General features: G+C 40.4%; 1 long non-coding RNA gene across 1 annotated transcript in view; it reads left to right on the top strand.

Annotated features, from left to right (window-relative positions):
- Positions 1-10437, top strand: part of LOC106036670 (uncharacterized) — a 194644-nt gene extending 184207 nt beyond the window's left edge. The window contains exons 4-5 of the long non-coding RNA XR_001207546.3: positions 7591-7721; positions 9563-10437. This is a non-coding gene — a long non-coding RNA (uncharacterized lncRNA). The remainder of the gene's footprint in view (positions 1-7590; positions 7722-9562) is intronic.
- The last annotated feature ends 3522 nt before the right edge of the window (positions 10438-13959 follow it).

Below are 13959 nucleotides of genomic sequence, written 5' to 3'. Positions count from 1 at the left end.
TTTTTCTTCAAGTTCATCCTTCTCTAGAATCTTTTATGAAAAAGAATTTAACTGATTTCTCTGCACTGATTTCAGTAGAGATTTCTGGTGTGCATGACCTCCACCACAGTAGGTTGGAGGAACCTCAGAAACAGTAATAGATTCGTTACTCTCTTGCAAGGTTTGGAAGAGCTGCCACAGTGGGCCAGTCTTACATGATGTTTTTCCTTCAGTGATAGCCAACAAATACAGAATGAATCTTCTGTGGTAGATCCTGGTGGGATTTTTCATTCAGCAGGTAAGAGGATTGCTGAGACAGAGGTTGCATCTTAGAAGTCAACAGGAGTGTCATTTTCTGTGAATTTTCCATCTGAATTCTTTTGGAAAAGTGTTTACAGAGCTTTCTAGGGTCACATAGGAAAGTGGTGGCAGAGAAGTTGTACACTTTTCTCCCTGATTGCAAACATGGTCAGTAGCTCTTGAGTGCTACCTTTGCTTTTGATTTCAAAGTGTGTATCTTATGGATGCATTACTGGAAATTTTTGATTTTACTGTATTTTGATTTTACAGTATTCAAAAAGGTGCCATTGCCTGCTGTGGTGCAAAACATTTCAGGTATCTTCCAAGTTTCCGTTGGTTTTAGTGCAGTAAACCAAGGGTAGAGCAGCAGGTGCAGAACAAGAGCAGTGATGAAATGGTTAAAAAAAATCTTTTGAAACCTGAAAGATTCTAAAAGATCTTACTGCTTAGTTTTAAATTTTATGTGTTTTAAAGTGAGCACTGTGACTAGTAGAAGAAAACAAAAAGAAAAAGAAGCAGTAAGATTAGTTATTGAAAAAAAAAAAACACCACCAAACCAACAAAATCATTAAAATACAAGGCTAGGTGTGTAAAAGAAATGATGTGTTAGGCCTTGGAGTTAAATGGTTCATTTCCTGATTCATTAAAACCTTCCTTCCTCCAGAATAACTGGCATTTGCAAAAGTTCTGCCCTAGAGGGATGTTCAAGTAATAAAGGAGAAAGGATCCAGAGGCAAGTGAAGAAAAGAGTTACAAGAAAGTCCTCCAAAGCTACTTTGCTTGTTTACACATTCAAAAAGGAGGTTGGTTGCTTTGCATTCACAACTCTGCACACACATGCACAACATATGTATCAGACAATATTCAGGACGGTGCAGAGTGTAGAAAGTAATCTGAGTAAATTTTAATAGCCTCAAAAATATTTTCTTGGGCTCCAGAACAGATAGAAAGAAGAGTATCATGAAGGCGCACTCTGTTGAAAGGGTCAGAAGGGAGGGGCATCATACTGCTGTTTGCTGGTTCTATACAACTGAGGTGAAATATCTAGTTTTAAAACGTTATTGCTCTTATGTATCCATTTTTATAAGTAAATTGACTTCATAGCATTTAACGAATTAGATTAGCACTGTTATTCTGCTTGTACCTGTTGGAAATGTTGAGGAGTAATACATTTAGAGCCATGCAGCTAAGGCAGATCCAAAAGCACAAGGGGCTACAATACACATGGCCATAACAGTAAATTGAGTTAAACTTTACATCACTTAACTGTCATTAAGAAGTCTTGTTATAAATAAAAATTAGGTTCTTCATCACCAGAAGCAATATTGCTTGCTAAGAGTTATTCCATGTAAATGGAAAGGGGTTATCCATGCTTTTTCCGTGTAGCGAGTCTAGATTGTTAAAGGGTTTTAGGCAGCTGAAGCTGAAATAAACTATTTAGGGATTATTGCCTAAAAGCAGATAAAATTTTGGCCTGGGTCCTTTCATGGCATTATAAGTCAGCTTCTGGGCTTGCGTATCCTTCTTGGCCAAGATGGACCAATAATGTTAACATTTAGTCTTTGATTTCTCTGTTTTCTGTTCAGCTTAAACTCTCAACTTCTGTAAATGTTCGTAAGATCCATCCACAAAATGATGACAACACTGGATGAGAACAGTGACATATTTATACTTTTGCAGGGGCCAGACCTCGCTGCCTTCAGTGGTCTTTGGCTCAGGCTTACGAACGTTTGTGGAAAACATACTGCACTAGTCACCCAGCTCCAAGAAGAGATTGTTAAACAGATTACTCTGATTTTCTCAAGGTTCCTGGTTTCTCCAGTGTGTCAGAAAACAAACATTGAGGCCTCTTGTGCGAGCAATCATTGTGTGTATGGAATGTGAAACATTTCCAATTTGTACAAGAAAACTCAGTTGCATATATTGTACAAGCATGCACACACAAACACCATGTGGAAATAATAAATGTGTTTATGATGGAGATCTTTGCTTCCTTTATTATTTTAGGATTTTGTCTGGATTTGAAACAATTGTTAAGAGCATTAGCTTCAGTCTTTCATTACTAACACACTCATAATACTGACCTCACCTAATAAGGCAGCTGTATTCCTCCATCTTAAGGTATATCCAATTATTTTTTAAGCATACCAGCTGCTCATACACAAATATGCAAGATTTAGAAAGCTGAACAGCCAACTGAGATCTTGAAAATCCTTTGGTTCTTTTAAACATCAATTTGTATTCAAATTTTGATTCAAATATATTCATATACTTGAATTTATGAGTAGTGAAGTTGTCTGGCTTGTAAACTTCTTACTCATACAGGTAGAAATTATACTTCCAGTTCTGAAATGAAGGTTCATATTTAGTGTAGCTCCAAAAGTACATTTGTAATACATTGGCTGTGTCTCAGTTCCTCCACACCTGGTAAATACAGGGGTGTGCAAGACCCTGCAGCTGAACTGGAGGTGCATTGCTCATGTCCACAGTGGCTCTTTCCAGTGTTGGGTATTTCTTCTTACCTGAAAAAGTATTTTCCCATATTTTCTCCATTTAAACATAAGGAATGACTAAACCTGGCTAATATAGCTAAAACTTATTTTCTAGAAAAATTGCATCACAGTTCTTTCAGTTGGATTTTAAAATTTATTTGTAAAATGACGACATCTTGAATGTAGTGTTTCACTTTGGATTCACTGCAACACTGAATTTGCTCTGAAATTAACTTTCTTCCTTCCATTTTCTTTCTTTCCCACAAATTAAAAAAAAAAAAAAAAAGTCTGGATTCCTAATTCAGACTCAAGCAGTCAAACTCAAAGCAGTTTGTAAGTTGTCAGTGAGTGAAAAGAATCAGTTACTCGCCCAGCAACAATAATTGCCTATTCTGTAAAATACTTCGATAACGTTATTAGTGTGGAGGCCTTTACAAAGTGCCAGCGATTCTATGATGAAAGAACTGCTGAGTTTTTCCAGCTAATGGAGACTTTTCACTAGCGCGAATGAGGACAATATGGGCTTTTAGATATAAAATAGTCCTTGGTCTCTGCACAAGTATAGTACCTTCCTTCTGCTGCCTGCCCAAACTCACCTGTGTGGGGGGATATGGGAAAAGCAGAGACCTCAGCCTGATTTTCCCCGAGAAATGTATGTAAAACAGATAGGACAGTGGAACTACAGGCTGTTTAGAAAGTAATCTGAATGATGCATTGGAGGTATAAATCAGATGCCTATCTTTTATAAAGTGGATATATAATTCCCCCATATAATCCACCTCCTGCACGCAGGAAACCTTGGAGAGCCTTGAAGACAAAGGACACTAAGTGCTCCTAACTGGGCACTGCTTTCCATCCGTACACTAAGCACCCACTAAAGAAACTCCATACAAGGATTGGGGAGAATGATGAAGTCCGTTTTTAGGATGGGTTTATTTTTATCTTTTTTTGGAAGAGTTTATCATCCCTTTTTTTATACCTCCCTCCAATGAAAGTTTGGAATGACTGAAATAGCACAGTGTGTTGGAGCCATTTTTTCCCCAGGAGACTGATTTTGTTTTATTATTATTGCTGAAGAGAGCAGGAATTTATTAAGCCTAGAAAAGTAGAGGAATTGGAACTTTCCTGCCAAGGTAGATGAATTCCCAAGCTTCTCCAGCCACTCCTGAGAAGCTCTTTTACTGACTTTCCCGTGTAGGGGAGAGGCACTATTATGTCCATATTATCAGCTGACAAATAAAGCAACCAAATTCAGAAAGGGGGAGGAGAGGGGAAATTTGCTCAAAAAAATATTTAAAGACATGAGCTTTCCTGTAGAGGAGTTTGTTTGGTGAGTAATGGATCTCTTGCTACAGACTCCAATTTAAACTGGCTGACCCAGAAGGAAGAAAGTGCCTGGGAAAGAAGCAAAAGCAAATAAATAAAAAGTAAAAAGCAAATAAAAAAATAGGATTTGCCTTTCCCAGTTTTCAAAATTGTGTGGGTATGATGGGACTTTTCTGCCCTACCTCTTAGAGAGGCAACAGCTTTATGTTTGTGCATACCACGCAGCAAAGGGCACAACAGGAGCCTACTACACAGCAGAGTGTGCATTACTCCTTCTCCCTGGCTGATACGTACTAATGATATAAAAATTAGTTAATACAGGCAGTTGATGTCTACCACTGGTTCAGAAAATGGAAATCTCTGAGGGTTTCTGGTCTCACAGCTACAGCTCTACCTCCATTTCCACTTCTTGCTCTCCAGATTCCCATTTCCTCTACATTTACACTCCTCCCTTTTCTTTTCCTTCCTTGCCACTTCCCCGTCCATCCATCTTTCATCCCTCAGGTTCTTACGCTTGTCTCCTGCAGTTCCTGTTGAAACAACTTGTGGCCATAGTGGTGGTGATGATGGGTATGAGGAAGGCAGAGCAAGATAAGCTGTAGCTGATGAAATATCCCTCCCCTTTGTAACACAGGAATGGAGAACTTGCTTGGCTCTTAAAATGGAATGGTCTTGACCTTAAAACAAAGCAGAAATTTCTTCTATATTTGAAATACCTCAGATGTAATTAATGTAAGTAATTTCCCCTTTCCTCACTATCTGGATTTTCTGTTTTGTCAAAAAACACTTAAAAGACTACTCATTCATGCTCAGATCTCACGAATGTTAAAGTTCTGTTTATATCAAAGCAAATGGACCCTGGCAAAGCCTGTGCTGCATTCAGGCAGCTGGCAGGCATCAGCATACCTGCTCTGGCTTTAAATTGCCTTGCCTGGGTGTGGTGACAGGGGAATCGAGGTCTGGGGAGTTGCTCACTGGGAGCTGCAGAGCTTTTTGGCTAAATACCACTCACCCATGCATACAGATCCACACTGACACGGTCACCTCTGAACAAGCTGGATCAGGGATGTCTGTCTGATATGCAGTCATGCCTTTGAGTTGCAGTGATCTGCAGAGTTCACCGAGTCAACATCTGAATGGAAAGGCTGATTAGTGCCCTACCCGTTGGGCCACCTCATTTCAGTTTCTGCAATGAAGAATGAACTACTGAGGCAGTGATAAATATGGGGGTATGGGAATAAGAGCAATAAGGGGAAAATAGTAGTTCTGCATTTGTCTGGAGATGTAATTTTCAACCTTTTATTATTATTATTACTGAAAGCATATAGAAATTAGGAACGCAGCTCTGTTATTCTAAATTGTTGAACTTACACAGATTTTCTTGTCTGTGTGGGAACGAGGGGTCATGAACAAGGGATGGATGTGATCCTGACCAGCTTTGCAGTGATTTCAGGAGAAGCTGCAAGGCCAGCGGTAACGCTAATCCCTAAGACAGAGGGAACCAGGGCAAAAGAGCAGCACCCAGACTTGCCTTCCCTCTCTTGGTTCCTGTTACACTGGCCTTGCTGAGTGCCAGCTCTCTAGAGGACTGACCTGTGAGAGCACCTTCAAGCACAGAGAAAATGTTCTTTCTAGTCGTCACAGTGCCTGCAGGGGGATGGAGGGACTAGGGGGAAGCATTGCTATAGGCTTTCACTGCCCTGCTCTTTATTAGGGAGCTTTGGTTCTCTGCCCAGTGGATATAACTGTTTCACATAAAAACTGTTAGGGAAACAAAAGGGAGCTGATATCAATTATTGCTTGAGGTTTCAGCAGCCCTTCACCTCCCTACAGCTGAGCAGTGGCTAATGTGTAGATGTTGTTTGGAAGCTAGGCAACCTTCTACCGGAGTAAGACACGAGCCCTTTTCAATATGTGAACGTGAAGGGAGGTGGGAGTATAAAAATATCCTGTCTTGTGGTTGAGATGGGAAATAAAGTTGCAACATCTGCTTTGCTCCACAATTTTTTCCTATACTGTGCAGCCTCTTTCCCTTCCAAAAGAGATATAAGATAAAAGGGACGAGATAATAAACCACATTCTCACTCTTTTGTTAATACAAATGCTTGAAAATGACCAAAGGGCATATACAAGTCAAATTAACTGGAAGACAAAAAAGACTGGAGAAGCATTTGCAGTGAGATTCAAAGCCCCCCACTGAACACTGCTTTTCCAGGGAGATGCTGATGTCTCCCAGACAGAAACCTCAGCCCAGGAACAGCTTCTTTGTGAAGGGCGATGCAGTGAGGGAGAAGGGTTTCCAGCCAGGGGTAAGGATGTATGTACGAGGATCTGTGTGTCAGCTGATTACCAGCCTTGGATGGGATGGCAAAGTAGTGATGAGAGTTGTCACGGAAACTGTTAACACGGGGTATTAACTTTTTGCCTATGGAAAAATAATTCAAGCAATATTGTTGTTTATTGCATGGGAGGAGTCTTGTCAAGGTGCTGTTGTAATTCTTAATTCATTTTTAGAAGGAGCATACTTTCGGATAGGTATCTCTGAAGCAGAGATGGGACCAAATTGGAGTTTTGTATCTTCCCAGCTCCCAGAATGAAGGGTGGATTTGTTTTGGCATGTCTGCCCAGATTTGAGCTTGTTTAGAACCCACAATGGGCTTATTCAAATCATCATAATAATAATAATAAAAAAACATCCAGAGGCCTCTTTTTGCTTGCTTTTTGGATGCAGTCCAAAATGGCAGAGCTTTTGCAAGACCAGACTGCCTCCAAATGAACTTAGGAGATTTCCACTGCTGGGGCTGAATGGTGGCTCTGTTGTTTGTGGGATGCTTATGCTGACAGACCCAAACCCGAACCTGGGTCCAGCCTCAGACCTGAACCTCTCTGTTTTGACCGAATCCTATTCCAGACAGAAAGTGGTATATCATGATTTTGAGCCATTTTAAACCTTTTAAAATCTAGCTTAATTTTCAATGTAATGGTGCCACAGGTCTTCATTTAGCGAAGGCACTTAGAAACATGCCTTAGCTGCGTTAGTTTAGCAGACTTTCAAGTGTATCTGTACATCCAGGTTTTGGCATTTGTGCTTTCTGATCTGCATACATGCTGAAATACCTGTGAAAAAGAATAATGTAGGAGGATGACAGCAAGGTAAAAAATGATACCTGGTGTTTTTCCTCAGCTAGAGGTAATAAAGCAGTCCGCGGGACCTTTGTTGTGATTTCACAGTACACGCCAGAAATTAATTTTGGTTTGCGTGTGGGTGTGCTTTTTTCTGTGCCCTCCACCCTCTCCCCCATTATTCCTCTTCCTTCCAATTTTGCTAAAGGTGGTATCGAGATGAGCATTTCTTCAGTGGCTGTTCAGACTTGCCCAAAACGTGTGTGACGGCGCACTCCTACCCACACAGCCACCGGGGCATCGGTCCCCCCCACAAGCCTCAGAGCCCAGGGCTGTGCCCTCACCCCATGCTTCTCCTGCTCCTTTCCAGGTCACCCATCCTGCTGTCTTGGCAGAGAGGTTTGGCAGCCTGCCCTGCAGCCCTTGCGAAGAGGATGGCGAGCCACAGGCCGGATCTCTCCTGCTGCAATATAAGCATCAACATGACTGGTGGCTGTCAGCGTAAGCATCCTTAGTCCCTGGTGTGAATGTATGCATGCCTACCTGAGCTGTACACTAATACTCCTTTCTCATGCCTACCATCTTTTTTCTTTCTCACATACAGCACCTAGCACAAAGGAGACAAAAGTTTCAGATTATTGAAGAGCAAATGTAATTATAATACACGGACAAAACTGCTTTCTGATGGCAGTTAACTAGGCAGTTTATTGCCTATGAGCACCTTCCTGTAACAGGCTAGACATCTTCTGGATAAATAATGCATTTTTAAAGTTGCTGTTATTTGTATTACATGTTCTCAAAACTTCTAACAGAGACCCTATAATTTCAGGAATTAGTCCAGGCATGTAATAAGAGCTAGTCCTTCTGTGGTTGATTTATGGAAGAAAAAAACACCCTCATTGGCAGTCTTTGGGTGAAGAGATTTGGATATATACACAAAGTTATTCACTTTGTGTTGCCATAGTCTTTCATTAATAGTTTGTGTGTGGTATTTTGTTATATGTAACATTTCTTTTTCAAGATTTGGGAGTACATTACATGAGAATGGTTTTGCTGGTAAAATCAGACATATCTGTGGTATTAGGAATTATTCTAGACATAGTTAAGTCTTGTTGCAGTTGTACTTGCTGCAGTGCACAGCTGGGACTGCTACATGTCACAGAGGGCAAACAAGAATGACTTTTCCTTAAAATGAGTATGGAAAGACTCCCATAGGAAATGCCTTTTTTTTTTTTTTTTTTTTTTTTTTTAAATCTGTGTGTGGCATAGGAAAAGAATGGGTGGAAGAATGATAACAAGAGAGAGCATGTCTGTGAGAGAGATAAGATTGAAAAGGGCTGGTAAGCAAAAGTGCTCAAAGTTGAGTCCACGTTTGCAAAATTGTGCAGCATTTAGAAAAGCCAATGCTCATTCAGTCATGTAGCTGGGTACTGAGGTCCTGAAAAACCAAGCCCTCAAAATCAGTAAAATGGAAACCTAAATTCATTTTTTTTTCGAACTCTATGGTAAGGATTCTCCTTTCTCTGTGTTAAAAGTTATGAAAACAAATGCTTGATGGGCACTGATTTTTGGGGTTTGCCCTGACTCTGCTTTTCCAGAGATTTATACACAAGCCCCATCTTGTGCTTTCCCTCCAAAACATCGCTCTGGCTCTGAGAGCAAAGTGGCCCAAGTGCTCTGCCTGCAAAAAGTCTCCTTGCCGTTAACAGCCCGGAGAAAACCAGAATGGATGATGGTGCCTGGCTGAATGACCAGCTGGCTTTTGAAGTACAATATGCACATGCTTATGTGTGTGTGTTTATGTATATGTGTATTAAATATATATACATGTATATACTTTGTGTTTGAATAGACATCCACCCTTCAGCTCTGCTTTCTATGATTAACCTCTATTAGCACTGCAATTACAAATACCTGGTCAATGTCCTCCTTTGATCTAACCTGCCTGTCACTCAATAGTCTTTTAAACTCCGTATTTCCTCTCTGTTTCTTGACGTTCGTCATTGTCTTCCTTCTGAATGCCTGCCTTGCTGTTCTCAAAAGCTGGCCAGAAAGCACGAGGAGGGTAGATTGTAGTATCAAGTACCATGCTTGAGGCCCAGAGGCAGCTGCCATGTCCTAAAAGGTCTCTTTATTCTTTGCAGGCAAAGCTTTGCAATTGCCCAAATAGCAAATATTCACTTCCCTCCCCTTTACCCTTCATGGAAAAAAAAACCCTGGAATAACAATAAGTTCTTCCCTCTTTCCAGCCTAGCCCAGTGTACATTAATACACCTTGTAATTGCTTGTCTCTATTGATTTTAGTCCTTTGCCCTTTTTCTCTCCTTCTTTTTGTATTACAGCTTCATCATTGATCCTATTCACTCTGTTCCCAGTGCTGAAATCTAAGTCCCAAATGCAAGCAGAAAATACTCAGCCATTCATGACAAATTGAATGGCTCAATTTAAGGGGAAGATAGCACCTCATCTACTGTTACTATTCACTACAATAATCTCCATCACTTGTTCACTGGAGAAAGCAGTTTGTCCTGGGTTCAAGTACAGACTATGCTGATGATCTGCAGCTTGAAAGGACTAGAAAGAGCCTTGCATATGACAGGGAGTCACCTTTCTGCCTTTGAAGGTTTTTATGTATTCACATCAATACAATGGTCAACACTACTAAGAGCCCAGGAATGCCATTCTCTTCACCCCCGCCCTGGCAGGATACCAACTCGCTTGCAGCAACACGCCAAAAAATAAGCCAAGAAGGCTAAAATAAGGCCAGATCCTCAGCTGGTAGAAACATGCTGTCAGTGTAAACACTTCTACCGTCGGACCGAGGAAGATTCAGGAGAAAAAGCAAGCTTCAGCATTTTAGCAAACGCTCCACCGAGGATGGCCTCATCAGATGTGTGTACGTGTCTCATGGCCGTCCGCTTGCTGGCTGACATAAAGTCACACATGGCATAGGACCAACCGGTGGCACAAAGACAGAGTGCCAACCTTTCCTGGGCCCATCAAAACTCCTATTGCCAGAAAATGAAGTTTGCAACTGAACGAGGATGTTCACAGGAAAGAGACTGAACTCTTGAATACTTCTTGGTTTTGGAACTTTTCATAAGATAGCTGAAAATCTCAAAAAGTTTTCTCTGAAAACTGAAAAAAAATCCATTTGATGGTAAATTCTGCCCGTAAGGATCTAATTTTGGTATCTCTGTGCTGAAAATGTTCTCCTTCTGGCAAAATTTAACTAAAAATTTTCAGTCAATGAAAACATTTTTACATTTTTTTCTTGTTAACAGAAATTAAAACATTCATTTTTTTTTCCACGTTTGTGCTGCTGGATAACTAAACAGTTACTGATACAGGATTTGTTTTTGTTTTTCCCTGTTAACTTCATTAGCCATAGCACAATGGATAGTAAATCCCCATTTCCCTGCAGTTTGCCAGCAGTGGAACTATGTTGCTCAGAGTGGAGATAAAATTATATTGGTTACAACAGCAGTGCAGCACACTGATTTCCTGAACCATTCAGGTTTGATGAGCTTTCACATCCCTGACACCAGGAAGGTTTGTGGTGGTATTATTGCCATTAGAGAAGGTTATGTCTTGGTGGGGTAAATTCCAGCCTTTCTCCAGAACCAGCTGTGTGCAGCTATCCAGCTCCCAGATGTTTTGTTTTACCCACAAAAGTTAGGAAGAATAGAAATGCATGCCTGATTTTATCTGTTTTTCAGGTGATGGTATCTCTCCAGGTTTTGATAGATCCTGGCTAGCCAGCAGACTTTTGGGGGGGCTGTTATTTCCTTGCTTTTCCCAGAAGAAGAGAAGCCACATCTGCCTGCCAATTACCCTATTGTAGCTCCCACTCAAATTATGGATACTGCAAAGTGTGAAGAAGCAACCAAGTCACGGTGCAGAAAGAAATGCTAACACGGGCCAGAGCTGACTGGAGGGCTGTCCCCACTACAGCCCAGCTCCCAGCAGCCAGGGCCTCACTGCAGAGCTTGAGGTGTCCGAGTCCAGATGGCCCTGAGCTGACCTGTGGTGGTTGGAGAGCATCTGCTATGGCCCATTGTACTCTGAGGTTCTGCAGCAAAAACTCATTTCAAGAAGTTTTTCTTCTTGTTGTTAATACTGTATACATTGCTCTCCAGGCTTCACAAAGGACCAGCTTGTGGTTCTTGCCTCTCTTTCAAAAAGGCTTTGAACTGCAGTGAATCATTTGATGCGGTGTTTTAGCTCCATGCTGCATCTGATCAGAGAATCCTGGTGAAGACTGACAATCAAACAGCCAGTAAAAGGAGGAAAATGGTAGTTTATAGTTCTGTTTAACCCAGAGATTTCTTGTAGGTCTTGGCTTCAGCTGAGTTAAACACAGCATGGAAATAGTATTTGTCAAGCTACCTCACCATCTCCAGGCAAAACCACGTAGAAGTTTTATATTTATATATATAGGAAATATTACTTTGCTGAGAAAAACAAAATAAAACATATATTAATTAAACTTTTTAAAGATTGAGGAATATGGCTTTTGGATTATGACCAGTTCTTGTTTTCTCTAGACCAACTTTATCCTCTACATCTCAACACCATTATTCCCTGTTTTGTGTAACTCAGAATGACATCTGAAATGTCAGCAATGGGAGCAAGAGGTGAATTGGTCTTTATAGATCTTACCATGGCAAGCCATAATTTTTTAATTAAATATTGGATCTTAATGCCAATATAATGCACTATTCAGTAATACTGTTTTCTTGTTATTGTTTCTTGTTTTCAAACTTGTGGGGTAGATAGACGCTGGTCACATTTGACAGCATTTTTCTACCATTTTGAGGGCTGGAAATGTGTTTATTTATTGCAATCATGGCTAAGATTCTTACATAATTATGTGTCTCTCTTTAGTCATAAGTTCTAATGCCCTGGGTATATTAGCAGCTAAAAAAAGGTTTAAAATTTTAACTTTTGCTTAATACAAAACTACCACTTTTTCGTGAAACTTCAATCCCCCCTCCTTGGTTCAGAACTAAGATTAAGTTATTGTAGCTCCCCTGAAGACAGTTAACTTGCTATTCCTATTGAAAGAAACCCTGAGACTGCAAGCCAAAATATTAATACTGAATTACAGAAGACGTTCCTCGGCACTAAGTCCTGGTTTGCATTGCGGCTTTGTGAAAAGGGGGAGGAGAATGGCAGCCTTTTGAAGGAGATGACCAAATTTCTTTTGATCTGTTTTTAAGAGTGCAGAACTTGGTCTAAAGGCCATCCTCAGGCATCACAGACATGACCAATGAGAAACACTGCTTCAAAGGGTGTAGAAGATAAAATTATAGCATTGCTTCAGCTCCCTGTGCACTGAGTTATGCGGGAATGGGTTGCTAAAACTCATTTTATGTTGTCTTTAAATTAAAAATAAATACAAGGGATGGATTATTTGGCAAACTAATTGAGGATTTTTCTTTTGGGCAATTCCTATGTATACTGTGCTTTCTCTTTAGCTCTTTTTGAACTTCAGACAGAGAATTGTAGATTCTTGAATACAGAGCCTGGAATGACTCTCTTCTAACCTGTAGTGCTTGTCTCAAGGCCCCCAAAAAAATCTAATACAGCTTCTGCACTGAGCCCTCTAACGTGTGGTGGACGTGATGCCAGCCAGGAAGGAAGACAGACAGCTAGATGGATGGAGTCCAAATGAGGGAAATTCCACAGCATCCCTGATAATCTGCTCTAATTTGGTCATATATGGGGCTGTTGATATCCAGCTAAATTGGCTAGTCTAGCATTAAGATGCATTATCTTTGTACCTAAACAAAGTTGTTGACATTACAGTGCTGCTAAGCTACCAAAACACCCTTTAACAGAGAAGAAAATTCTTGTATCTGAAAGTTTCCTAGAACCTGAGTACTAAAAATTGATCAAAACGTATTATTAGGAATAATTTAAGTGACTTATAATGAAACCCTTCTTGCAACCCCATTGTTGAAGTTATAGGATTCTCCACATGTCACAATCAATTTTATCTCATAACATCAGATTATTTTTCTTATTAAACTTCATTTATTGTCTTCAGAAGTGGATTGAACATGAATTGAAACAGCTAGTTTGATTATTTTAGTTTTAGAAAATTCTGATATTTCTCATCTGCAAAAGCTTTCCTGTTAGCGTTGCCATCCTCTTCATCACAGCGGTTTGGTCTACTAACTGCTAATGTGTACCATTCATAGACCTCAAGGAGCTGCAGCAAGCTGCTTTAGCACACTGTGCCTTTTGTAAACCAAAAGCTGGGGTCTCAGCTGGTGTGTACTGAGTTAGAAACAATTAGAAATGCTTTAATTGAAGTCAACAGATCTACCTAAATTCACCACATTTGAAAACCCCGCATAGACTGAGCAGCACTTGCAGTTAACAGGGCTCAACGGCTGATTATGACTCATGTGCAGACTGAGAAAATAGGGAATTTTTAAACAATATCCCTTTTTGTGTTGCAAGCAGGTCAAATGCTGTCCTGCTTTTACGATCCTATGGGGAGATGGAGTTTAGGAACATACAAAAGCCTAGAAAAAGAGTTACTGTTGAGGTCACATTTTCATACCCACATTATTGAACTATACCTTTGAAAGACAAAAGAGCAGGCGATGTCCTAACATGCAGTTGTTGCTTAATGGTTGTGTTGTTGGTCTGGAGAGGGCGGAGTGGTAGGTTGCTTAACAGCTCTACATTTTCCCATGGTATAATACTGGTGATATGGTTAGCTATA

This window comes from Anser cygnoides, chromosome 3, assembly GCF_040182565.1.
Source record: "Anser cygnoides isolate HZ-2024a breed goose chromosome 3, Taihu_goose_T2T_genome, whole genome shotgun sequence".
Taxonomy (NCBI): Eukaryota; Metazoa; Chordata; class Aves; order Anseriformes; family Anatidae; genus Anser; species Anser cygnoides.
Note: the sequence above shows the minus strand (reverse complement) of the source record. Positions and strands in the feature narration are given on the sequence as shown.